General features: G+C 34.5%; 1 long non-coding RNA gene across 1 annotated transcript in view; it reads left to right on the forward strand.

Annotated features, from left to right (window-relative positions):
- The first annotated feature begins 2,573 nt into the window (after positions 1-2,573).
- LOC135968550 (uncharacterized) overlaps positions 2,574-23,186 on the forward strand; it is a 260,016-nt gene continuing 239,403 nt past the window's right edge. Inside the window, exons 1-3 of the long non-coding RNA XR_010583424.1 lie at positions 2,574-2,712; positions 15,594-15,656; positions 16,634-16,739. This is a non-coding gene — a long non-coding RNA (uncharacterized lncRNA). The remainder of the gene's footprint in view (positions 2,713-15,593; positions 15,657-16,633; positions 16,740-23,186) is intronic.

Genomic DNA, 23,186 nt, shown 5'->3' on the forward strand with positions numbered 1-23,186 from the left:
CAAGATGTAAATGCAATAATTCCTGAGAAAATAATTCAAGACCATGCTTGATTGATAATGATTCAATAGTATCATCCCATGTCTTAGTTTATTACAGAAACTCTAACAACCATGGGTCTTGCCACTGTTTGCACATTTTTGTTCATCATAGAATTTCTCTGACTCATTATTTTCTTGACACTGTGTAATTTTGGTTAGCAATTACAGCCAACAGTACTATAAGATACAACTTATCAACAAAATAAAAAACAATCAAACGAACAAAATCTTTGAGCCCATGTAGCAATCAACATTTGACTGGAAAGTAAATGCTACATTTTGATCATGGAGAGAACAATTTACTTAGTTGTATTTTTTTAGTTGACTTATGGGGAGAGTGTTTTATTAGAATCCATTATATTACTAAAACTTATTTTAATGGATTTGAATATGAGTTTAAATAATTAACCTTTGTTTATATGTATATGCTTTCAAAAGACTGGAAGAGTTTTAAGGGTAACCTGCTTGTAATAGTTCAAGTTGTAACACCACTTCACAATTCAGAATTAGACGTGAAAAATTACATTTATGTCACTGTCAATTTTACCCTAAAATAGTTAGAATGGAGAAAAAAGAAATAGCATACATAATAAATCAGAAAACATTTCCAACCTTAAAGCCATGATCTAGGAAGATGAAATGGACAGAATGGAAGAAGATGATCCATAAACTACCGCAGAGAGGAACATTAACGAAAAGCAAGCATTGTGTCTCTGGAAGTCTCAAGAACAATTAGACCATTAGTACCTGTCCCAGTTCACCTCCCAGAATATTAGCAGCCAGACTGGTAGGCCAAAAAGAGAAGACTGGACAAATCTTTGGAGCACAAGAATAGTCCCTCAAAAAAGGAGCCAGAGATCTTGACATTTAGGAGCCACCCTCAAAAAACCAGCTCACCATTCAACAAACATAGCCGAGGAACACAGATTTTTCTAGTTTTTAAAATAACTTCATTATAAGATGAATCTGCAAATCACTAGGCTTTTGAAGCATGCCCCCAACATAAATAAGCAAATATAAAAAGAAAAAAGAATAAAAGCAAAAGAAGATGAAGAAGATTTAAGAGAACATATAAACATTCAAGAAAAGTGTGAAAGAACTGTAATTAATAAAGTAACATATAATAGGCAGACACAGGGTGGTTGGAGCAATCGGCCCTGACAATGAAGAGTATTTTATAGATGACTTTGTTTAGAATTTACTGATGCATGGTGATGATAAAAAATGAAAACTGATTTTTGGTCAACTCTTGTATTACTCTAAAACACTCTACAATAAACCCCTTGTTATCTGTACCCAAAAGAGATTGCTCTTACCAACCAGCCCTTGATGTGCTGCTAAGTTAATATCCTCAAAGCAATGAGAGAAGTATTTGTACTCAGTCCAGATTGGAGCAGATGCATTAAGTACTCCTGAGTGACAGTTTTCGAACAAAATCTGCTCCACTAACTCTTTGCAAGGTTATTAAAGATATGCAACAACTTAGTACCACTTCAAGAGAAAACAATGAAACTGAAAAAAATTGATAATTATTAAATACAACAACAAACTAAAAAGTACACAAAAGGGAATTGTGGTATATTATTGGTGTTAGAAGAGAATGGTACTGCTATTCTCTACTAGCCACTGGGTGCAGTGGCTTACAACTTAATCCCAACACTTTAGGAGGCTGAGGGGAGGGGAATCACTTGAGTCCAGGAGTTCTAGACCAACCTGGGCAACACAGTGAAACTCTGTTTCTAATTAAAAAAATAAAAAGAGAGAGAATATAGTATATAGTAAAAATAATGGCAGTATAGAATACTGATAAGAACATAATGTAATCTTACAGTTATAGGAAGTGCATGCATGGTATCAAAAATTAATATATCAAAAAGTAACAAGCATATATTTTATAAACATGGAGTTAGAGTAGAATAAAGATCCCAAAGAAAGTGGTTGTACCTGGGGATTGGAATGATTGGGACTCAGAGAGTAGGGGTAACTACTTTTTCATTATGGGTATTTTTGGCATAAATAAAATGCATATATTACTTTGATTAAACTAAAAAAGTGAAGATTATATGGATTTAATTAGAACAAAGCTATAATAATGACATAAAACTTTTCGTGTAACTCTATAGGCTGTCAGACAATGCAGAAGTTAAAAAAAATCACATTTGGTACATTTATTTCACACTATATTATTCTACTTTATAAACTTTAAAAAATTCTGTAATTCTGAAAAATATTTGTTATCAGAATGAAGGATAACATAACTAGTCTTAGATGTAGAATTCTTTCATAAATTAGAATAAGACCACCTTTATCTTTAATGAATAAATTTTAAAAGTTATGTTTAATTTAAACTTAATATTTTATATGCTACACTTTTTGATAATAATTAATTTAGAAACAGATTTTTTTAATTTAAAAAAATAAATGTGTGAAATAAGTATGCATTTTTATAAATCAAATACTTAACTAGGATTTTATTGTAGATATGGCATGATCTTTCTGGCTATATAAACTTGGAATTGGGCTGGGTCCTAATTGATATATAGGAAACAAACAACCTAGAGAAAACAATACCCATGAATGTTTAGGAAATTTCTTAGATATAAAGGAAATGATTTAATTTCAAGAGATTAGAATAAATGAAAACATATTCAAAATTGAAAACATTAATGGAAGGTAAGCTTGGTTTGATTTGTGCATTTTATTTTGCATACTAGAGCAGGCATAAACTTCTAATTCTGTTAACATTGTAGCAGTTCAGGGCCATACAGGGGAAGACTTGTAGAAAAGAAAAAGATATTGGAGGAAGTGATTGATCTTTTCTGACAGCATGTAACACCTTCTACAGGGTAAACAATAATGCTTAGATTCTTTTCTTTTAGCAGCAAAAAGGCTCTGCCCTCTAACAGCAGAATGAACAAAACTTGCTTTATAAAACAAACAAATCCACCATTTCTGTTTGTTTGTTTTACGATGGTGAATTCCACACAAAACGGGATTCCTTCCTACTGCTTTAACATAACACATTTCCATGATTATGAAGTGTAAAAGTGCTAGCCATTTAGGTCCAAATATTGAGGCTCATTATGGTGGTGAGTTTGAATGTTGGCTTATATCAGATTTTCTTCTTGCCTATACAAATGAAGTTGCAAAATGTTGCTTTTAAGTCAAGATCAGGTAAACTGAGTTTAGATGCATCTAATTCATCTAACTAAATCTAGTTAAACATAATAAAATCTAAGAACCCACTAGATGACAGTAAATCAGTTTTGTAATAGCAATAGCAATTGCTTTAAAATTTTTTTTCTCTCTCTAAAAACACAGTATTTGCTGGCTCCTCTATTGCTGGATATGTCAGTTATTTACAGAAGACTTTCCGATGAGATCTTCTAGAGAGGACCCCAAAAGGCATTCATTAGGAGTGAGTTAATTATTTTGTTTTCCTGTGAAACGGAGAGTTAATTTCTGTCTATCATGGCGCCATAATAGTTTTAAGGTCATGAATCATTTTGTGATCATCCCTCACAAATTTTCCTCTCAGATGTATACGCTTCCTATTTCATATCCATTGCTCAGATTAGCTCTTTCTTTTGAATTTATTACAATAGACACATTGGGGTTGACTAGTACTTGCTCTATCCTTTCTTGTTAAGAACCCTGTCATACTGGTCCAACAGCTTTGTATATGATTCAAATATTGCTTTTCACAGAGCAACTTTTAACATGCAATGTGAACATCCTCATTATGGGAGAGATGAGAACAAATGACAGCATGATATGGCTGTCTTCTGAACTGTGCACTTATTGACCTATTTACCAATTATAGCTTTCTCATTTTAACATTGTGCATTATGGATATTCATCAAGGACAGTAGATAACTCCTGTGAAAGTAGAGTCCATATTAGTATGAAATGGAAGTTGTACTATTTCCTATAAAATTTACTAAAAGGCAAGCATTAAGAATACAGACACAAGCATATAAGACTGAAAGTCCGAGTTAATTCATAACTATTTCAATGATGCTGTGGTGGACTTGATAGGCTAATTAGCATTTCAGCATGCATTCAATGTATATTAATAGGGTTATTAATATTATATCCTTATGTTGCTGTTATAAAATGAGAGTCTTTTTAAAAAAAAATTTTCCATGGTTAACTGACTAGGACTCCAAAAATATCATAAATATGTTGGAACAATGTTAAAAGAGTCATTTGCCCCTAGCAGGTTCTAGTTTAGCAACATGAGTGGTAAGGAAACCATATCAATTCCGTGTCACATCTTGGCCATTTCAAATAAGACAAGTGCAAATGTGTGTGTGTGACAAGTTGTATTAAATGTACTTTGTACAGTTAAGTTCAGTGAAGTCAACAGATAATATCAAAAAAGATTAGAAACGAGCCCCTTATCCTCAAAATGTAAAATTGTATTCATAGGAGCCAATTTTAATTTAATTATCTTTTTTTTGAAAAGTGCCAAAAATATCTTAAATTAGGGCAGGGTTTTTTTTTATTACTTTAAAGATATCTTGATTGATACTTTCATTATTTTTTATTCTTTCCAGAGGTATAAATTAAATGGAAATAATACGGAATGTGTGTGTGTGTATATATATATATATATATGATCTGAACAATGTGTCTCAATAATAGAGAAATATGGACAATTCATTATTTTATGATGAATATAAAACATTCCAGAAACAAAAGTTAGCTTTACAAATCTGTTGACTGAATTATTAATAATCCTAGGCAAAAAAAAAAACATCAAGAAAAAATAAACCTTTGATTTTTGCTTAGAAAAGTTAGTAGTCATTGAAAAAGTAGGTCAGTGAAATAACTGGATTACTGAAATTAATCAGAACTGACAGGTAGACTACTAGAAGTCTATAGGCTACAGATTTTTCATTTGAATGTTTTTGTAAATCTGGCATTTCTTAGGAGACAGATGAAAATTAATAAGATTATGCTAATTTATAGCATAAATTAAACTGTTTTATAGCACTAATACCATCGAAGACTTTACTGAGCACTGAAAAGTAAATGTAATAATTCTAATTGTATGTTCGTTTTATCTTTTTCAAAATCAGAAATCATCCAAAACTCAGTTACATCGATGCAATTATTTGTACATGCAAATATAACTAGGATGAATATTTTATGCTTAACTTCAAAATGATGGTAAAATTTCCAATACCACACTGTATTTTTAAGTTCATGCAGTAAGAATCATCTAAATGATGTACAGAAAATAAAGGTAAGCAAGTATAAACATAATGTTTTCACTTTTTAAAATAGCTCTGGGTAGATTTAAAAATTCTGTATGTTTTTACTTTACAAATTTAAAACATTAATAAAAGTCTAGAATTTGGAAAAGAGTGATAATGGATTTACTTATTCAGGCCACATTTTAAACTTTTGTATTATTCTGAGATGGCTTCTTATGCTACTTGATGTGTCACTAGACTAAATATTCTCTGGGTTTTAAATTGATGGTAAATGTCTTGGCCACCAACTGAAGGTTCCATGTCAAATGTGCTGTCTGCAAGAAAATGCATCATTCTAAAGTGTGTTTTAAAATTATTAGTAAAGGCACTTTCCACCCTGATAATTTGCATAGAACACAGTGAAGCAAAGAAACATGAGATGCCTTCCAGCTAGATGCTAATAAGGCCACAGAAAAAAAAAAAAAAAGAGCATTTCAAATAAATCTGCATAGCATCCCCATGTCTTTCTCTAAAGTAGGTTGAAGACTCCTCATTGCTTATACTGCAAAAATTTAGAACACTCAAATAAGATATATCTTCACCACTTTTTTAAAGGAAATTATTACATGTTACTCTTAACTGATCTATTTTTAGGAGCCAAAAGCAGCAGGGTATGTCAGAAAGGGCTGCTTCATGAATTATTTATTTGTCCTTTTTCCACTTGGCTACATTCATTTTATTTTATGAATCCTTGAAATCCTGAGAATGGTAAGTTTTAGGCTGAAATTTTCAAAATTTCCTAGCCATATGCTTACTTATCCAGCTACATCTTCCTACAAGGTACTTGCTCCTCAGAGAAACCAGCTCCAGGACCTTTCTTCATGACATATAAAAGTGATTCATTTTTTTTTAAAATGAAGGTTATGTATCACTTGAATTGCTTTTAGTTGCGTTATAAGGTTTTTAATTACTACTGTCATTGTTTACACTTTCCTAAAGTTGTAAAGATTCAAAATGTATTCACCTCTCAAGGTTTAAATTGTATTAGATGGTGCATATTTTGTTATTGGCTTACTGTTTTACCAGAAAATCACAGCAAACTATTGCAAATAAGCAAGTTGAAAGTAAACTGGTTGTATAAATTTTACAATTTCCATTAGTTAAATATGGTAGCAACAAAATTATAAAACCTATATGAACAACATTCTTCCATAAAACTTTGTCTAAGAAAAGTATTTCTAACAGCTGTGACTAAAACTCTAGAAATAAGATCATTTTTGCTGACCCTGAGCTGAATATTAAACATACAAATATTGATTTGCTCCTTATCTTTATAAGAACATTGCTTCGGACAAGAATAGGAGGGTCTGGCTCACTGAAAGAAGCTCTCCCACTGCCCCCTGCATCCTTTTGTCTTTATCTAATTCCATCATCTCAGATACCAAAGATTCCCTTTCACAATGGTTTGCAGTTGCTTGTTATGCATGACCGTCTGTATTTTGTCTGCTCCTTTCGTTGCCCCTGGAAAAACTGAAGAGGAAAAAAAGAAGAAGAAAGAAGAAAGAAGAAAGGAGAAGGAGGAGGAGGGGGGCGGGGAGAAGGAAAGGCAGAGGAGGAGTAATAGTTGTACTACTGCCTTTCCCAAAGTCGGTTCATGCTTGGTGCTCTCACTGAAGCAGGTCAAAGAAGGTGACTCCTTCCTTTTCAATAGACTGTATTTTTAAAGTTAGAATTCCACATTGTACTTAAATCATATAGCAAATGTAATTTTCAGCCTTTAAACCACAATTCCAGACCACAAACAAATTTTGAAGAAGCTAGTTTAAATTTCTTATGAACCATTTTTATGATACTAGTATAAAGTTAATGTGGCGATAAAACCTTTTGCAATCATCTTCTTGGAGATCAGGGCTTATTTTTCTTGATAATTTATGCAAGTTTGAGAATATTAGAAACAACATTACCAAAAATAAAAGTGGGTTACTTAAAGATTTTTTTCTTGCAAATGACTTAAGTCCAAAGTCACTTGATTTGCAACAAATAATAATTAAATTTTCATTCGAATAATTTTTTGGAGGAGCTTTCCTATAAATGCAAAATTTGTACTCAATGTTTTCCTTTATTGAAAATGTCAGAACTTTAATTTCTGGTGATGTTAAAATACAGCGATAATATGGCAAAACATATTAAATGTGAGCAAAAGTGAATGATGTGAAAGAAAGGACCAGAGTATATAAGGAGGAAATTTATGTATTTATGTACTCTATAATTTTAAAATTATCATTGGAGAAAATGAACTTATCACTATGCACATTTACTTTGTCTGTAACTATTGTTTATTGCTTTAAGGAATTATTCAAAGTATCTCTCTATTCTAAACCCTTTGCAGTTCTTTATAATTTAGCGTACATTTTCTTTTTATTTTTTTGTATAGACAGGGACTGGCTTTTTTGCCCAGGCTGGTCTCAAACTCCTGGGCCCAAACAATCCCCCTGTTTCAGCCTCCCAAAGTGCTGGGATTACAGGCATGAGCTAGTGCATCCAGCCTTTCAATCGCTGATGATAAAACAAAAATTCAAACTAGAACAGACTGTTTCTCAGACATTTTATGTCAGTGATTTGTGATGGTTTTAAACACTTTATGCCTGTTTTTATTTGGTAGAGACCAATATGTGTCACCAATACAAAAGAGAAGTATCCCTCTTGATCCCAATCTCATCTCTTATGGTGGTTACATTTAATGTATGTGATAAAGTGATGAGATGTTTGCCTATGGTTTATGGGCCCAGAGTAAGTTACTAACCTTATGTCTATTGGTTTATTTCACACAATGCATATTCCAACAGTGCTTAGCTTTTCCAGAAGAAAAGAACATCAAAGTTTTCCAAATTGACATACATATCAACATAAGCATTCCCATCTATTCATAAATATAGTCTTCAAAGTATTAAGTTGAGATTATTTTCAAACTGATCTGTAAAACATACATTATTAATTAGAGGAAATATATTTTTATAAGAATAAAACACTTGTGGTTTACTAAATTACTAAGAATTAATTATAGACTGGTGGTATGTACCTCCCTCTCTATCCTGCTATTTTACTAAATTGAAATAAATCAAAAAAAGAAAGCAGGTGGGTAGTTACAAAAATGTTTCATTAAAAAAAGCAGTAGGAGCCACAGAGAATCTTATACTTTTTGAGTAGAAAGTCTGATTCTGCAATGCTGACTGTTGCTAAGACTGAGGCTGTGCAGAATTTAAATATGACAGAAACAGTGAGCTTTCAAGATCTGCGCCCACTGAAATATAGAGAGCCCTAATTTGTTTTGCTTTAAATTATAATGACATTTTTCTATGATTAATCACCAATTGGGAAGCAAGATGCTTTTTGTGATATGCTATTTTCAAGTCATAGGTTTTCTCCATTTGCTATGCACTTAATTTTTGTATACTGAGTATTGCATTAGGTTCTTTATTAGAGAGAAAGACAAAGCTGGTCACTGTGCCCAAAGTGTCTATGTTTCAAAGATTACACAGATCATTATTTAAAACCATTTAAGTTTATGAAGAAAGAGAAACAGTGTCCAGAGAATAAAGGCTACCTGCTTTGTACTTATTACTATTATTTTTAACAAGAGTAAATTATGTGTGCATGATTTCAAATCTATAAACAACAAAAAGCCAAAAACTAAGTACAAAGGAGTAGTTTAAACTTTGAATCCAGTTCTCAATAAGTTATTGAAGAAATAGTATAAAATAAGTAGAAAGGAAAGATGAAACCAGAAGTTAAAGCTTTAACCTTTGTTTTTAATCAGCCATATGAATGGTAACTCAACTTTTTGCTAGGTGACCATCTCTCTTCTTAAATGGCAACTGTGATCATGATGACAATGTTGCAAACGTAAGAAAATAAGAAAATAATTATTCCTACAAAGTAGCCAAAATTCTGAAGTAAACACATTCCTTAGTATGACACTGAGGAGGCTTCATGACATGATCCTGACCTGTCTTTTCAGGGTAAGACATTGGCCATGTTCTTTGGATTCCAGAAACATAGGCATTCCATGGGGTTTTTCACACCCACATGCCTTTGTTCATGTTATTTCCTCATGTTTCCATTGCTCAAAAGTCTTTTCTAATTTCTATTCTCTGTAATCCTTTTCCAGTCCCCATAATCCAAACCAATCACTCACTCTTCTGATCATACTTACTTTCTTTATGCTAATACCATAAGAACTAAGTGTGTATGTCTCTTAACATTAATTTGTTAGCTTCTCAAAGAAAAGGACCAGGTGTTAGTCTTCTGTGTTCTTTCTAGAACCTAGCACTGTGTATTACAGTGCTCACAAATGTATACCAAATAGAACAGAATTGAAAACGTATCATTGTGATGTTAATTTTATGTGTCAACTTGACTGGTCCAGAGGGTGTCCAGATGTTTGGTTAAATATTACTCTGGGTGTCTGTGAGAGGGATTCTATGTGAAATTAACATTTGAATTGATGACCTAGTAAAGTAGACTGCCCTTCCCTTTGTGGTGGACTTCTCTAATCTATTGAAGGCTATATAGAACAAAAAGACTGAGTTAAAGAGAATTTGTTCTCTCTGACCAGTAGTCTTCAAACTGGGACATTGGTCTTCTCTTGCCTTCAGATTGGGACTTGAACTTGAACTGGAACTTATGTCATTGGCTTGCCTGGTTCTCAGGCTTTTGGACTCAGACTGGAAATATGTAGATATATTATATTGGCTCTTTTTCTCTGGAGAACCCAGAATAATACAATTATCAGCCATTCATTTGGGCATACAAAATTTACAACTCTTAATCTTATTCAAAGGCCCATTTTAAAATGCAAGTTCTCTTCCCATTCTTTATGGACCTATAAACAAACACTGTCTTCAAAGAAGAAATAAGAACTTCAGCAACTACAATTTAATTATTGCAAACAATTTTTTGGTCATGAAACAACAGCTTTGCAGAGTGGAATTATTTCGTAGTGTCATTTTATGGAAGGACAACTTAACAGCTACACTGGGAAAAACAACTCAACATTAAAGTGATAAAATCACCCCATTTCACCTCTGTGCCAATGGCTCGTGGTGTTTCTAAAACAAGAAGAAGGAAATAGCCCTAATTATGCCTTGTTCAATTGCATCATTTAAAGCATTAACCTGCTTTTAGCAAGGCCGTTTTTGATAATCTATCTTTACTAAGCAAATGTTGCTTTTGTGACATCTTTTCCCTATGGAAAAAAATTTAGATTATTTGCAAATTACTGACACTAGGGAATATTAAAATATAATATATATTAACTTCAGTTTTCATGGGTTAAGAAAATGTTGGAGATAATAACTTATAAACAGGCACAACAGGCCTGATTCTCCTATAAGAGTATACATAGAAATGTGTATCTGATAACTCCAGTGTTATCAAACATGTATATTTGGAAATATTGTTTACTATAGTGTATTCTCTGTCCTTCACCAAGCCAGTGACATACAATGTATTCATGGCTCTGAGAGGAGATGGAATAATAAAACATACTTGGTTTTATTTTATGGGCAATGGATTTTGTGTGACTTCGATGTACCAGTGTAAGTTCATCGATTGTGTGACTCTGATGTACCAGTGTAAGTTCATACAGTGTAACAAATGTATTGCTCTGTTGTGGGCTATTGATAGTGGAAGAGGCTGTGCACATGTAGGGAGAGGGGTATATGGAAACTACTTTCTACTCAATTTTGCTGTGAACCTAGAAACTAAAAAGCCTATTTAAAACAAAAGTAGGGGGAATAATCTACACGTGAAATCCCTAAAGATAATTACTGTGCTTCATTGTATACTAGACTTTCTAGAAGGTTGTATCAAGTCTGTTTTCTCTGTACAAGTGCTCTCAAGGAACAACGGGACACCTCTAGGTGCATTCACTGAGGAACATACATGCACAGGCCAAATGACTTCACACTTCTCAGTCAGAGAGGGTTAACATGAATTATAGTCAAAAGAAAGACAGGCACACAGAACTGAACCTATCCCAGAAACTGGCGTCTCCCAAGTATCTTTTCAAAATATCACCTTTCTTTCTTTAATATTTTTCTTTGCATATTTCTCTCAAGTCCTGAAAAAGAGAAGGGAAGACAGTAGGCCCAATAAAGTGCAAATGGGAAGAAAGGGTGGTTAAAAACGATGACAGGTGTAGCTGAAATCTGGAATGCTGTTAAATTTTTAACTCTCTCTCCTAATTATAGCCCTCCTGACACTTTCTGTTTCTGAGCTCCATCAGTGAATGGTGGAAATGACCTCAATACATTTCGTTAACTAGATCTCAGATTTTTTTTTCTTCTTCAATCACTTAAGCAAAGCAACTCTCAAGCCTGACTGTCCTGTAAAAGGTGAGGTCTCCTTCTTGAAGCTGAATCACTCCCTTGGGGTTTGAGGGTCATTTACCTTTGGTTAGTACAGCAGATGGAATGTTGCATGCTTGGCTCAGGGCTTCTGGCTGAGTGCCCTGGACTGTGAGGACAGTTGCTTAACTCAGAAGGTGGCTTCAGATTCCCCCTACCATCTTTCTAGGGCTCTCAGCTACTTGAGAAAGCTATGAATTACTGTTGTTAAAATTTTATACAAGAAACTAAAATACCTCAACGGCATAAAAACCCAAGTCATTCAATTATTAATAAAAAAGGCAAATGATCTAAATAGATATTTTTCAAAAGAAGACATACAAATGACCAACAGTGTATAAAAAAAGCTCGCTATCACTAATCATCAGGGAAGTACAAATCAAAACCACATTGAGATCTCATCTCACTCCAGTTAGAATGGTTATTATCAAACAGACAAAAATAACACATCCTGGCAAGGATGCCTATAAAAGGGAACCCTTATACACTGTTGGTGGGAATGTAAATTGGTACATTTGGTATGGAAAACAATGAGGAGGTTTCTTCAAAAACCTAAAAATCGAACTACCCTGTGATCCAACAATCTACTACTGGGTATGTATCCAAAGGAAAGGATATCAGTATGTAAAAGAGATGTGTACACTCTCATGCTTATTACACACTATTCACTATAGCCAAGAATTTGAATCAATCTAAGTGTCCTCAACAGATGAATGAATAAAGAAAATACACAATGAAATACTATTTTATATATACATATATGTGTCTGTATACATACACAATGAACATATATACATATTGTATATATATACTACATATACATTATAATATATGTAGTATACAATGTATATACAGTGGAACACCATTTAGCCATAAAAAATGAAATCAAAACATTCGAGGCAATATTAATGAATCTAAAGGATATTATGTTAAGTGAAGTCAGTCAAGTACAGAAAGATCAATATTGCATGTTTTCGCTCATATATAGAAGCTAAAAAAGTTGATCTAATAAAAGTGGAATACAGCGTTGCATTTACTAGAGGCTGGAAAGGGTAGGAGAGAATGGAGATAGGGAGAGGTTGATTAACAGATACAAAATTATAGCATAAACAGGAGGAATAAGTTATAGTGTTCCACAGCACTGTGAGGTGACTAAAGTTAACAACAATTTACTGTGTATTTTCAAATGTCTAGATGGGAGAATTGTGAGTGCTTCCAAAACAAATAAATCATAAATTTTTTAGGCAGAGGATTTGCTAATTACCCTGATTTGATCATTAGACAATGTATACATATATCAAAATATCACACTATAACCCCAAAATAGTACATTTCTTATGTGACAATTAAAATAATAAAAATATAGGTATGGCCAGGCACAGTGGCTCATGCCTGTAATCCCAGCACTTTGGGAGGCGAAGGCGGGTGGATCATCTGAGGTCAGGAGTTTGAAATCAGCCTGGCCAGCATAGTGAAATCCCATATCTACTAAAAATACAAAAATTAGTCAGGCATTGTGGTGCGTGCCTGTAGTCCCAGCTACTCAGGAGGCTGAGGCAGAAGAATCGCTTGAACCTAGGAGGCGGAGATTGCAGCCAGCTGGGATCGCGCCACTACACTCCAGCCTAGGCGACAGAGCGAGACTTGTTCTCAAAAAAAAAAAAAAAAAAAAAAAAAGTACAGAATTCTAGATCAGATGTTGCCCAAGAAGTGATTTAAATAATAAATTATTGTTTCATTTCTACAACATAGAAATGGGGAGCCAATTTCTTAGAAAAATGAAAAAGAAAAAGACTTCATTGTATGAACATTTATTTCTTGGGCTTTTTATTATAGTTACATTGTAGCACTTGTGTTAAAACTCATACATTTATCAAATAACCTAATGGTCCATATAGAACATAATGCTTGCTTCATAAATTATCAAAATTCTCTTGGATCGATGAGGTATCTACATTCATTGAGTGTTTTATTTCTATTTTTACTTTTTGTATGCCAAGGTTTGTACTACGTTGCTTGCAATGTATTATCACGCTCATTCTTCACAGCTGTCCTAATGCTAACCTCTCTTTTGGACAAATGAAAAATTGGAGGCTTAGAAATGAGAAGAGTTCGCCCAAGTTTACACAGTTAATAAAAGACAAAGTTGGGATATGAGAGCACTTGCTGTTGTTATTACCACACTGTTGACAGAAAATTGCAAAATGGCAGAATTTGAAACTGAGTCTCCTGCCCCTGAGTGTGTGTTCTTTTAATTATGATTCACACATTCCTATAAATGCCTAAATGTTTCTCATGGAGTCAAGAATTGGCAGTGAACAAAAAATGTACTGAAAAATTCATGGGCTTCTGAGTAAGAATCCCGTGAGTCTAAAGCTCAGCAAAGCCATTTATGAGGGGTATAATTTGGGGCAAATTATTTAATCTCTCTAAGCATTCATTTCTACTTCTGTAAAGCAACAATATACACTTCATAGTTTAAAATGGAAATAAAACCTATAGCATGTATTTGATATTGTGAAAAAAAATGCACAGAAAATCCATAGCATGATATTTGGCAATTGTTGATACTCAATTGTATAATAGACAATTAATTTTTCTCAAAATTTTTCTAATATTGGTATAATACGAAAATATTTTGAAAATATCTATTTGCCTGAGTCTATTGAGCCAAGTTGGGGTCCAGGGGCCTACAGGATAAGGAAGTGATTTAAAAGCAAAGGTAATAAAAAGAAAAAGAAGATTAGTTTCTAAAATGCAGAAAGGAGGTGGAGGAATGTAATAGCATTAAAGATAGGCTAATGTCTTGAGATAAAATTATCCAAATGTCTCCTTCCTCCCTACCCTCTTTCTCTTTCACATAATAAGGACTAAACTACTACTAACATGGATGGAGTATATACTTCTATGTCTCCATGCCTATCACAGCAGCCAACCACTACCTAACAATGAGATAGTAAGAGAACCCAGAAAAGAGATGGTATGTCACATAAGTGGGGAAACACCAAGGGCAGAGGTAGTCTTCTAGTACCTCTTCTCCCAGTCCCAGCCTAGACAGAGGGAATTACAATCCAGATTTTGAACACTTGTGCTCTTTTGATTCTTCTTCCACTATCCCTAGGCCCTAAAAGTTAACAATCTTAATTTACATTTTTTGGTGTTTTGTTTCTGTTTTGCTTTGTTTTGTATCTGATGTTCTCTACTTGCACAAACTTTGCCACCATGTTTAAATTACTTTGCACAGGGTTGGTAGTTCCTTCCAAAGAAGGAAACAAGGAAGGGAGGAAGGGAGGGAGGGAGGAAGGAAGGAAGGAAGGAAGGAAGGAAGGAAGGAAGGAAGGAAGGAAGGAAGGAAGGAAGGAAGGACGGACGGAAGGAAGGCAGGCAGGCAGGCAGGCAGGGAGGGAGGGGGGGGAGGAGGAAGGAAGGAAGGAAGGAAGGGAGGGAGGGAGGAAGGAAGGAAGGGAGGGAGGAATGGAGGGAGGAAGGGAGGGGGGAGGGAGGGGGAGGGAGGGAGGGGGGAGGGAGGGAGGTAGAAGGAAGGAAGGAAGGAAGGAAGGAAGGAAGGAAGGAAGGAAGGAAGGAAGGAAGGAAGGAAGAAAAAATTATCACAGCAAGCAGTAGGGGACCCGAGGTCTGAGAGTAAGATCTTATTAGTCATAGACAAAATTTTAAAAATACTTTTCTTAGTCTGATTAAGTATGAGTAAATTTGAAAGTCTCTATAAGAATCTCTCTTCATTCTCAATTCTCTAATTCATCTTTTGATTATCATTGAAATAAACGTAACATTTCAATAAAAATACTCAATTTAGATAGGTAGTTAGAAGCATTTTGATTGGTATTAGATGATGACTTGAAATATGTAATCTGACTGGATTATATTAATATTTTAATTTTTTTCCTCCCTGAATATTTTTCTTTCCTTTCTCTTGCTTCTCTTTTAGCATGAAATCAGCTCTGTGTTGAATGCCTCAGGGAAGGAATGTGGCAGAGAACAGAAAACAAAAGTAAGCAGCCATGGCTGTATTCATTTTCTAATTAATTCACTCACTCACTCTTTCAGTATACAGCACTGCTGAGAGCATTCCAAAATGGTAGCTTTTTTCCTTCTAAAATATGTCATGTCAGCTCATAACTTACCCTCATATTCATTTATTTAATAAACAAATATTTGTGTGTGTGCTCTTAGAATGTATCAGAGTCTTCTGGATGCCAGGTGCCAAAGGTAAAGCGGTGAGAAGACAAAGACCCATTTCATGTGGAAGGAGAGGGCAGATAATTTTAAAAAGCAAGGAATTGCCTTGATGTATTTTCTATGCCCCAACTAAACTCCAGAGAGGAGAAGAAACGTTGCGATGTAAACACACAAAAACAGAGAGACCTGAAAGGAAAAGGATTTTCCTCAGGGAATTCTTTCCCCTCAGATTAAGAGAAGAAGGCAATGATGAGAGACCTGTGGCTTCCTGGGGGGCTGAAGGTACCTCCTCTCCACTTCCTAGGAAAGTACAGCAAACGGAGAAAATGGCTTCTCACTGCTTCTGGGCGAAGAGAACATATGCCCTCTCTCCCAAGATTTGCCCACGAACCATGCTTGGCACTGAGGCATCAGAGAGAACTGAGGGACTTGTAAAGGCCACGTAGGCCAGGATGACAGCTGTCTCAGCAGCTACAGGCATGGACTCACAGCCAACAACCAAATGGGCCATCCCCCAACTCCTTGGCATTAAGACCTTAAAATCATAGTGAAATCCTAACTAGAGAAATGTCAGTAAGGATTGGGGCTGGGAGTTCAGGTATTTTTTCCCCTGGCAGTCTAGCGGAATTTGTTCTGGAGTCAGAAATTAGATAGCTTAAAAATTCAGTAATATATCATAATTTTTAATTTCATAGACCGAGATATCTATTACACCAATACGGTGCTTGGGTAATCTATCTTGGTATATTTCTTTTTTGAATTTTGAATTTTTTAATGTTTGTATTTCAGATGGTGTTTCACTCTGCTACCCAGGCTGGAGTGCAGTGATATCATTATTTCTCACTGCCGTCTCAAACTTCCGGCCTCCAGCGGTCCTCCCACCTCAGTCTCCAGAGTAAACAGAATTATCAGTGTGAGCCACTGTGCCTGGCTCTGTCTTGACACTTTTGTATTTTTCAATGCCACATTAAAGCAGCTGTCAAGTCTTGTCTCTCCCCGCACACTCTGTGGGTGTGTGAGTGTGTGTGTGTATTTCTCAAAACTATTGCTACCTATCTTAATTACTGTTTCCTTGGTTCATCTCTCCAAATTGCTACACTAACCAAATGTCCCTGCTTCCAGTTTTATTATCTTTCAATTAACACAATACCCAGTGCATTTTATTTAAAATCTGTATCTCACAATGTCTCTTATCTGTTTCATACCCTTTGGTGGTATCTATCTATCACAGAGTGAAAAACATGACCCACAGGCCCTTCCAGAAACTGGTTTTTCTCTTCTTCTCCAGTCTTCAGCCTTAGCTCCCTCTACATCTTTCAGTTTGGTTTCTGATCCAGCAACATAGCCACATATTTTTTTCCCAGTTTCAATTCTTTTGCTCATGTTGTTCCCACTGCTTGGAATTACCTTCACTTTGCACTCACTTTGCCTTTGTAACTTCTACTTATGATTTAATGTTCGATTCAGGCATCCTTTCCATCAAGAAAGTCTCTGATCTTGCTTTAGTCTACTTCCTGTAGTACCACTGTAATTTACGTAATAATTACACATAACCCCATTTTATATTCTGTGGACATCTAATTATGTATCTGTCTCTGCCCATAAACTGTGAGCTCTTTGAAGGCAGGAGCCATGATCACCAATCTTTAAGTCTCTATTACCTACAACAATTTCTGGCCTATAATAGGCATTCGATTCTTGTTTGTTGAACTGAATAAAATTATCTAAACAGAAATCTGGCAACACGTCAGGGATCTTTCATCAGGAATCTAATTTTAGAGAATCCAGATGTTTCCAGGGAAGCAAATTAATGTGCCAGTAATTCTTCAGGGACCACCAATGTATACGTTGTCTGATGAGTTTAAAGACTGATCAGATGCTGTTTCACAGATGTGAATGTCTGGAGCTGTTCCTGAGGTAAGACACTTTAATTACGTGGATGTGCCCTTTAGATTTGTATTCAGTGCTATTATCATGATTACCAGAGCAATCATGACCATAATAATAGCAAGAGTCCCTTGCATTTATATGGTGGCTCATAGTGTGTAAAGCATTTTATTACACATAACAGCTCTAAAAGATAAACAGGGTAGGCATTATTACCTCCACTTCAGAGATGAGATAACTGAGGTTTAGAGAGAGTAAGCATGTGGTCTAAGACCTCAAGCTTATTAAACTGCAGAGCCAGGATTGAACTCACTTGTTAATCTTTGATTCATGCTGTCTGTTTAAATTCATGTCAATGATCATCTTTTCCAGAGGAATTAGGAATTGCCCATTTAAACTCACTTCTTCTCATTTCGAACCTAGATGCAGTGTGTGCCTACAGAGAAAGAGAAAGAGAGGCATGATTTCTGCTACATGTCATTACTTTGGGTTCTTGAAACAAATCAATTAAATGTAAGCCAACCTCTAGTAAATAAATGAGTAACTATAATTGCTATCGAACATCTAAAGGTAATGTAATGGATAACTAGTTGTCTTCAACCTGAGCATAGGATTGGCACAACAAAATTGGGAGAAACTAGGCAGCGTCTTTTGGGGACTTCTTGATCTCATTTATTTTTCTGTCTCTTCTCCCTAACTCACCATCATACATGATAAACTTAAAGCAACTAATCTCTCAATAACTGTTCTGCATTCATGTCTTACTTCCTGTCCTACCTGTCTAGTGTCATAGAGTAGCATTAATGTCTTATTTAGTCTTATTAATTCATTTAATAAGCATGAATTAAATGTCAATTGCATGCCAAGATTCTGATACACTCGGATGTTACCAAGATGAGTGAGACCAAGCTAGCCTCAGCTCTCGTGTGGAGTATGCAATCCAGTGGGGGAAGATAGCTGACAATGAAAGCAACATTCCTGTGGGTTACATGAGTATGTGGTAGCCCAGTGATAGCCCCCAAAAATGAATAATTCATTTAGCTTGGAGGATTCTAAGGAGACATCAGAGAAGATGCATACAACCTTTGAGCTTCAGTTTTACCATAAAACTAGTAGATGCTCAATAAATGGCACATAGTAGATGGTCAACAAATATTTGCTGGTTGATTAAGACACAGTCTGGTACAAGTTATTTTGACCTCGCTAAATTCAAATCACTACAGTATACTCCTTCTCTTAGAAACATAAGCCTTGTAACTTCATCTGAGTTTGTGGAATTAAAAGTTTCTCTCTGTATTACAGAAACTTCAAGCATCTGCAAAAGGCTGGGCAAGACATCCTTCCAGCTATATTTGACAATCACCTCCCTTGCCTATGAGCAAGGTAGTAAGCTTTGTCTCACAAGCTGTTCACTCTGAATGAAAAATTTGTTCTTTTTCAGGGGACTGAGTGTCTCTTACATGAGAGAGGTTTGTTTCTTCCTGCCCGATTTGAGTTTCTATGTTCTAACATTAAAACATAGTGAGTGAAGGTTCTTTTCACCCACCCATTTCTAAGTCAGATGATTCAATGTGAGATAACAAAAGAAATGATGATCACTTAATAGACTCTGTGATCTCTTAGAGTTGACCACAAAATTAAATATGGCTTCTTTAGGTAAAAGTCAGTAAAGCAAATTAACTGTCACCTATTATATTTTTCCTTCTTTGCTGTCACATCACCTATTATATTTTTCCTCTTTTGCTGGTACTCCTTTTGAGGTGAAAGTCAATAAACTAGAATAACCATCAACTATTATGTGTTTCCTCCTTCACTGGTACTCTTTCAGGCAAATCTTTCTTCGTAAATTTTTTAAAAGATAATAGGAAAGCGAATGGAATTCTAATGTTTTAAAGTTTTGTGTTTCCCAAAATGGAATCAAAAATTTTGACAACATACATTTTTGGTTCCAGGAAATTCAAATATAAATAGCTTTTGAAGATTAAAAAAAATTCCCAATGGATAAATATAAAAGTTTAATGGAAGTATAGTCTTCTGGAGCAAATGTGAAATACTTTCTACCCTTTGGGTATATTTCTCTTGCACAATTCATATTTTAAAAATTTCCTACTGGCACTGACTCTAGAGCTGTACACTGGCTTTGTAGTGTAAGTTTGCAAGCCTGGCTTACATACAAACACTGTACTGGATGCTTAAACACTAAAATTAAATAAACCCCTTATTCATCACTTTCCTTCATCCTCCCATTCACCTGTCATCCTACCTCCACCCCAAGTTTCTCAGCCTAAACAGAAGGGATCAAAAGACTGAAATATTAGTGATATTTTGGAAGGAAGAATAGATGGAATCCAGATGGATGGAAAGCTCTATCTGATTCTTGCAAACATGACCACATTTAACTACTGCATTACTTTCTGTCAATCATTTCTCTGTTCTTTTAGTTTGATGATGACTTCTGCTAAAACGTCTTGCCAAAAATAGAAAAAATTTCTTGTAAAGTAATTAATATAGTATTTATATAGAAAAAGCTTCATGGGATGGGTGTGGTGGTTCATGCCTGTAATTCCAGCAATTTGGGAGGCCGGGTGGGTGGATTGTTTGAGGTTAGGAATTTGAGACCAGCATGGCCAACATGGCGAAACCCTGTCTCTACTAAAAATACAAAAATTAGCCGGGTATGTTGGTGTGAACCTGTAATCCCAGCTACTCAGGAGGTTGAGGCACCAGAATCGCTTAAACCTGGGAGGCAGAGGTTGCAGTGAGCTGAGATCATGCCATTACACTCCAGCGTGGGTGACAGAGTAAGACTCTCAAAAAAAAAAAAAAAACAGAAAAGAAATAAAAGAAAAAGCTTCATTAAAAACACTCTTATTCTCCAAAAAGTCTATCTAGCAATGTAAAATATTAACTTGTTCAATATTACCGTAAGCCAGTGAGGTAAAGAGGAGGCAAAATAGAACTGCTATTTTCATTTTTTGTCAGGTGAAAACTGAAATGATTTTTTCAAAATCAAAATGTAAGTCAGTGATATGACAGCTAGGATGGCCATGTGTTTCTTTGGTATGTGAATAAATATTTAGTCAATATTATTATTCTATAATGGGAAAATTTAGAAACAAACTGTTCTTTTATCATTTAAGTAAAGATGCTTGTTTATCACACATTTATTTTCAAGAAATTCTCTTGACAAAATATGAAAGTTGAATGATTTAGGGTAACAGTCATCAAAAGTAACCACTTAACACAGTGGAAATAATGATGAATAACAAAAAAGATCAAGATTTTAATCCTAGATTTGCCATTGTTAACTCATGGCCTAACAAAAAGATTACATTTTCATTTAAAAAACCAAACACACAAAAAATAATAACAAAAAAAAATCCATGAGTATAGTTATAATTTCCATGAAAGTCTCACTAGATTTTCATGAGGTGCTGGATTCATTATCTGTAAATGATGTGTGGACTTATATACATTCTCTCTATATATTTATACTTTATAGATAATGGATTATATATCTAAATTGATTTCTAACACTTAAGACTGATAGAACAGAAATGGGAAATATCATTCACAAAAATGATGGTTGAGAGTTATTGAACTCAGATATAAAGTATTAAGGACTTTATATCTGATAACTTAATATTCCTCAGGACAACCACAAGAGGCAGATTCTGTATGATTCCCGTTAACAGACAAGGAAACTGATGTTTACAGGATTTTCCCCCTACTCTCTCTTCTGTATGCAGAATTTTACATTTGGGTATGGCTGACATATTTTCAGTCATTCACATAGTAACACCCAGGCTTCATACAAAATAATCTCTAGCTAAATGGAGCTACTGTTTCAGGTAACAAGATACTAAGTTTTACTTGTGGGTTTTATTCCAGGATATATATATATAGATATATATATCTATATATATATTTCTACTGATCTAGCTCCACACTATTTCAATAATCAACTGAGCTTACCATACTTGAGAAAACAAATAATGGTTCAGTCAATATATACGCCAAGATGTATTAGTTAAGTGATTTTCAATTTCTTTCAAGCTAAAAGTTTATTCAAATATGTAATGGACTATTGCGACATCTGCAAATGATTTTCCATAATTTAGGCAACAAGAAGTATAATTTTTTTCATCGAGTCCGGTTTGATTGACTAATTTACATCATCAAATACATTTTTCCTTGTCGAAAAATGTACAAATTGTTTACAGTGAAAATGAGATTCCAATAGTTTTAGTTAATGCATTATTATACTTGTACTACATCAAAATTCTGAATTAAAAATGTTCCTCTGTGGTTATTTTAAGGTCTCTAATTTTGTGCTAGTTAAATAAAAGCCAGATATTTAGAAATTTTGAAATTAATATATCATGATCTTTAATATCTATGTGTTGAGTAGTGGAAGGACAGTTGAAGTCACCACCTAAAGCTTTTTAAATGGATTACTTTATTTAAATAAGTAAACTCTTCAATTTTTACTTGGATGTCTTCGTTCCAAGGAGACAACACTTAAAGTGAACATGTAAGACTGGATAAGTAAAATTCAATACGTTATATCTGACAGAGTTTAAAATCTCTACACAGTCTAGTAAAAAATATGTTCAAGATTATAGCAATACCAACTTTCTAGGAATCTTACAAAAAATGTTCAATCAACTAACCTATGTGTATACAGTAACAACTGTAATGGGCCCAATATCATGCTAAATACCAAGAGGACTATAAAAAATGTAAACGTTTCTGCCCTTCTGAGTTTATAACGGAATGGGGAAATATTATTTATGAACCTGAAATTATTTCAGAGCTATACTAAAGTATATACAATTAGTGTTAGCCCTGAAGGCATTGACCATAAATGGAATATAAAGGCAAGAATCTGGGCTGCAATAACTGTTTGGATGCATGTAAAATATATGTCACCTAATGTGACAGAGTCTTTAACAGAAATATACTATAGGCTGTAATATTTTCCAATCTGAATTTATGCATTAAGTAAACATTTTTTAAAAAATCGATTATGTAGTAGGCTCTATATAATGCACTGTGGAGAATATAAAGGTAATTAAGCTAATAAGCCGTATGGTAAAGGAAAAATGATACAGTAGTATCACATAAGCCATAATGTGTGAATTGCAATAAAAGTCTTATAGGATTCAGGGAAGGGAGAAATCTACTTCCAACTGAAGTAGAAAAAGGAAAGTTCCAAGGGCATTTAGATGAAAAGTAGAAGTGATGGCAAAGATGTTTCTGAAACCAATCCGGAAAGGATATACCAAATAGGAAGTAAGAGCCTGGGTATAGAGGGAGGAAATTAAGCTTATTTAGGGGAAATGAAAAAGGTGAAATTAGGATGCCTTGTTATGAGGTAACCCAGGAGCACAGAATTTTGTTCTTTGCTAGACAATTCTCAATCCCCACAAAGTCACCAGAAGAAATGTATGCC

The sequence above is a fragment of the Macaca fascicularis genome, chromosome 1, assembly GCF_037993035.2.
Source record: "Macaca fascicularis isolate 582-1 chromosome 1, T2T-MFA8v1.1".
Taxonomy (NCBI): domain Eukaryota; kingdom Metazoa; phylum Chordata; class Mammalia; order Primates; family Cercopithecidae; genus Macaca; species Macaca fascicularis.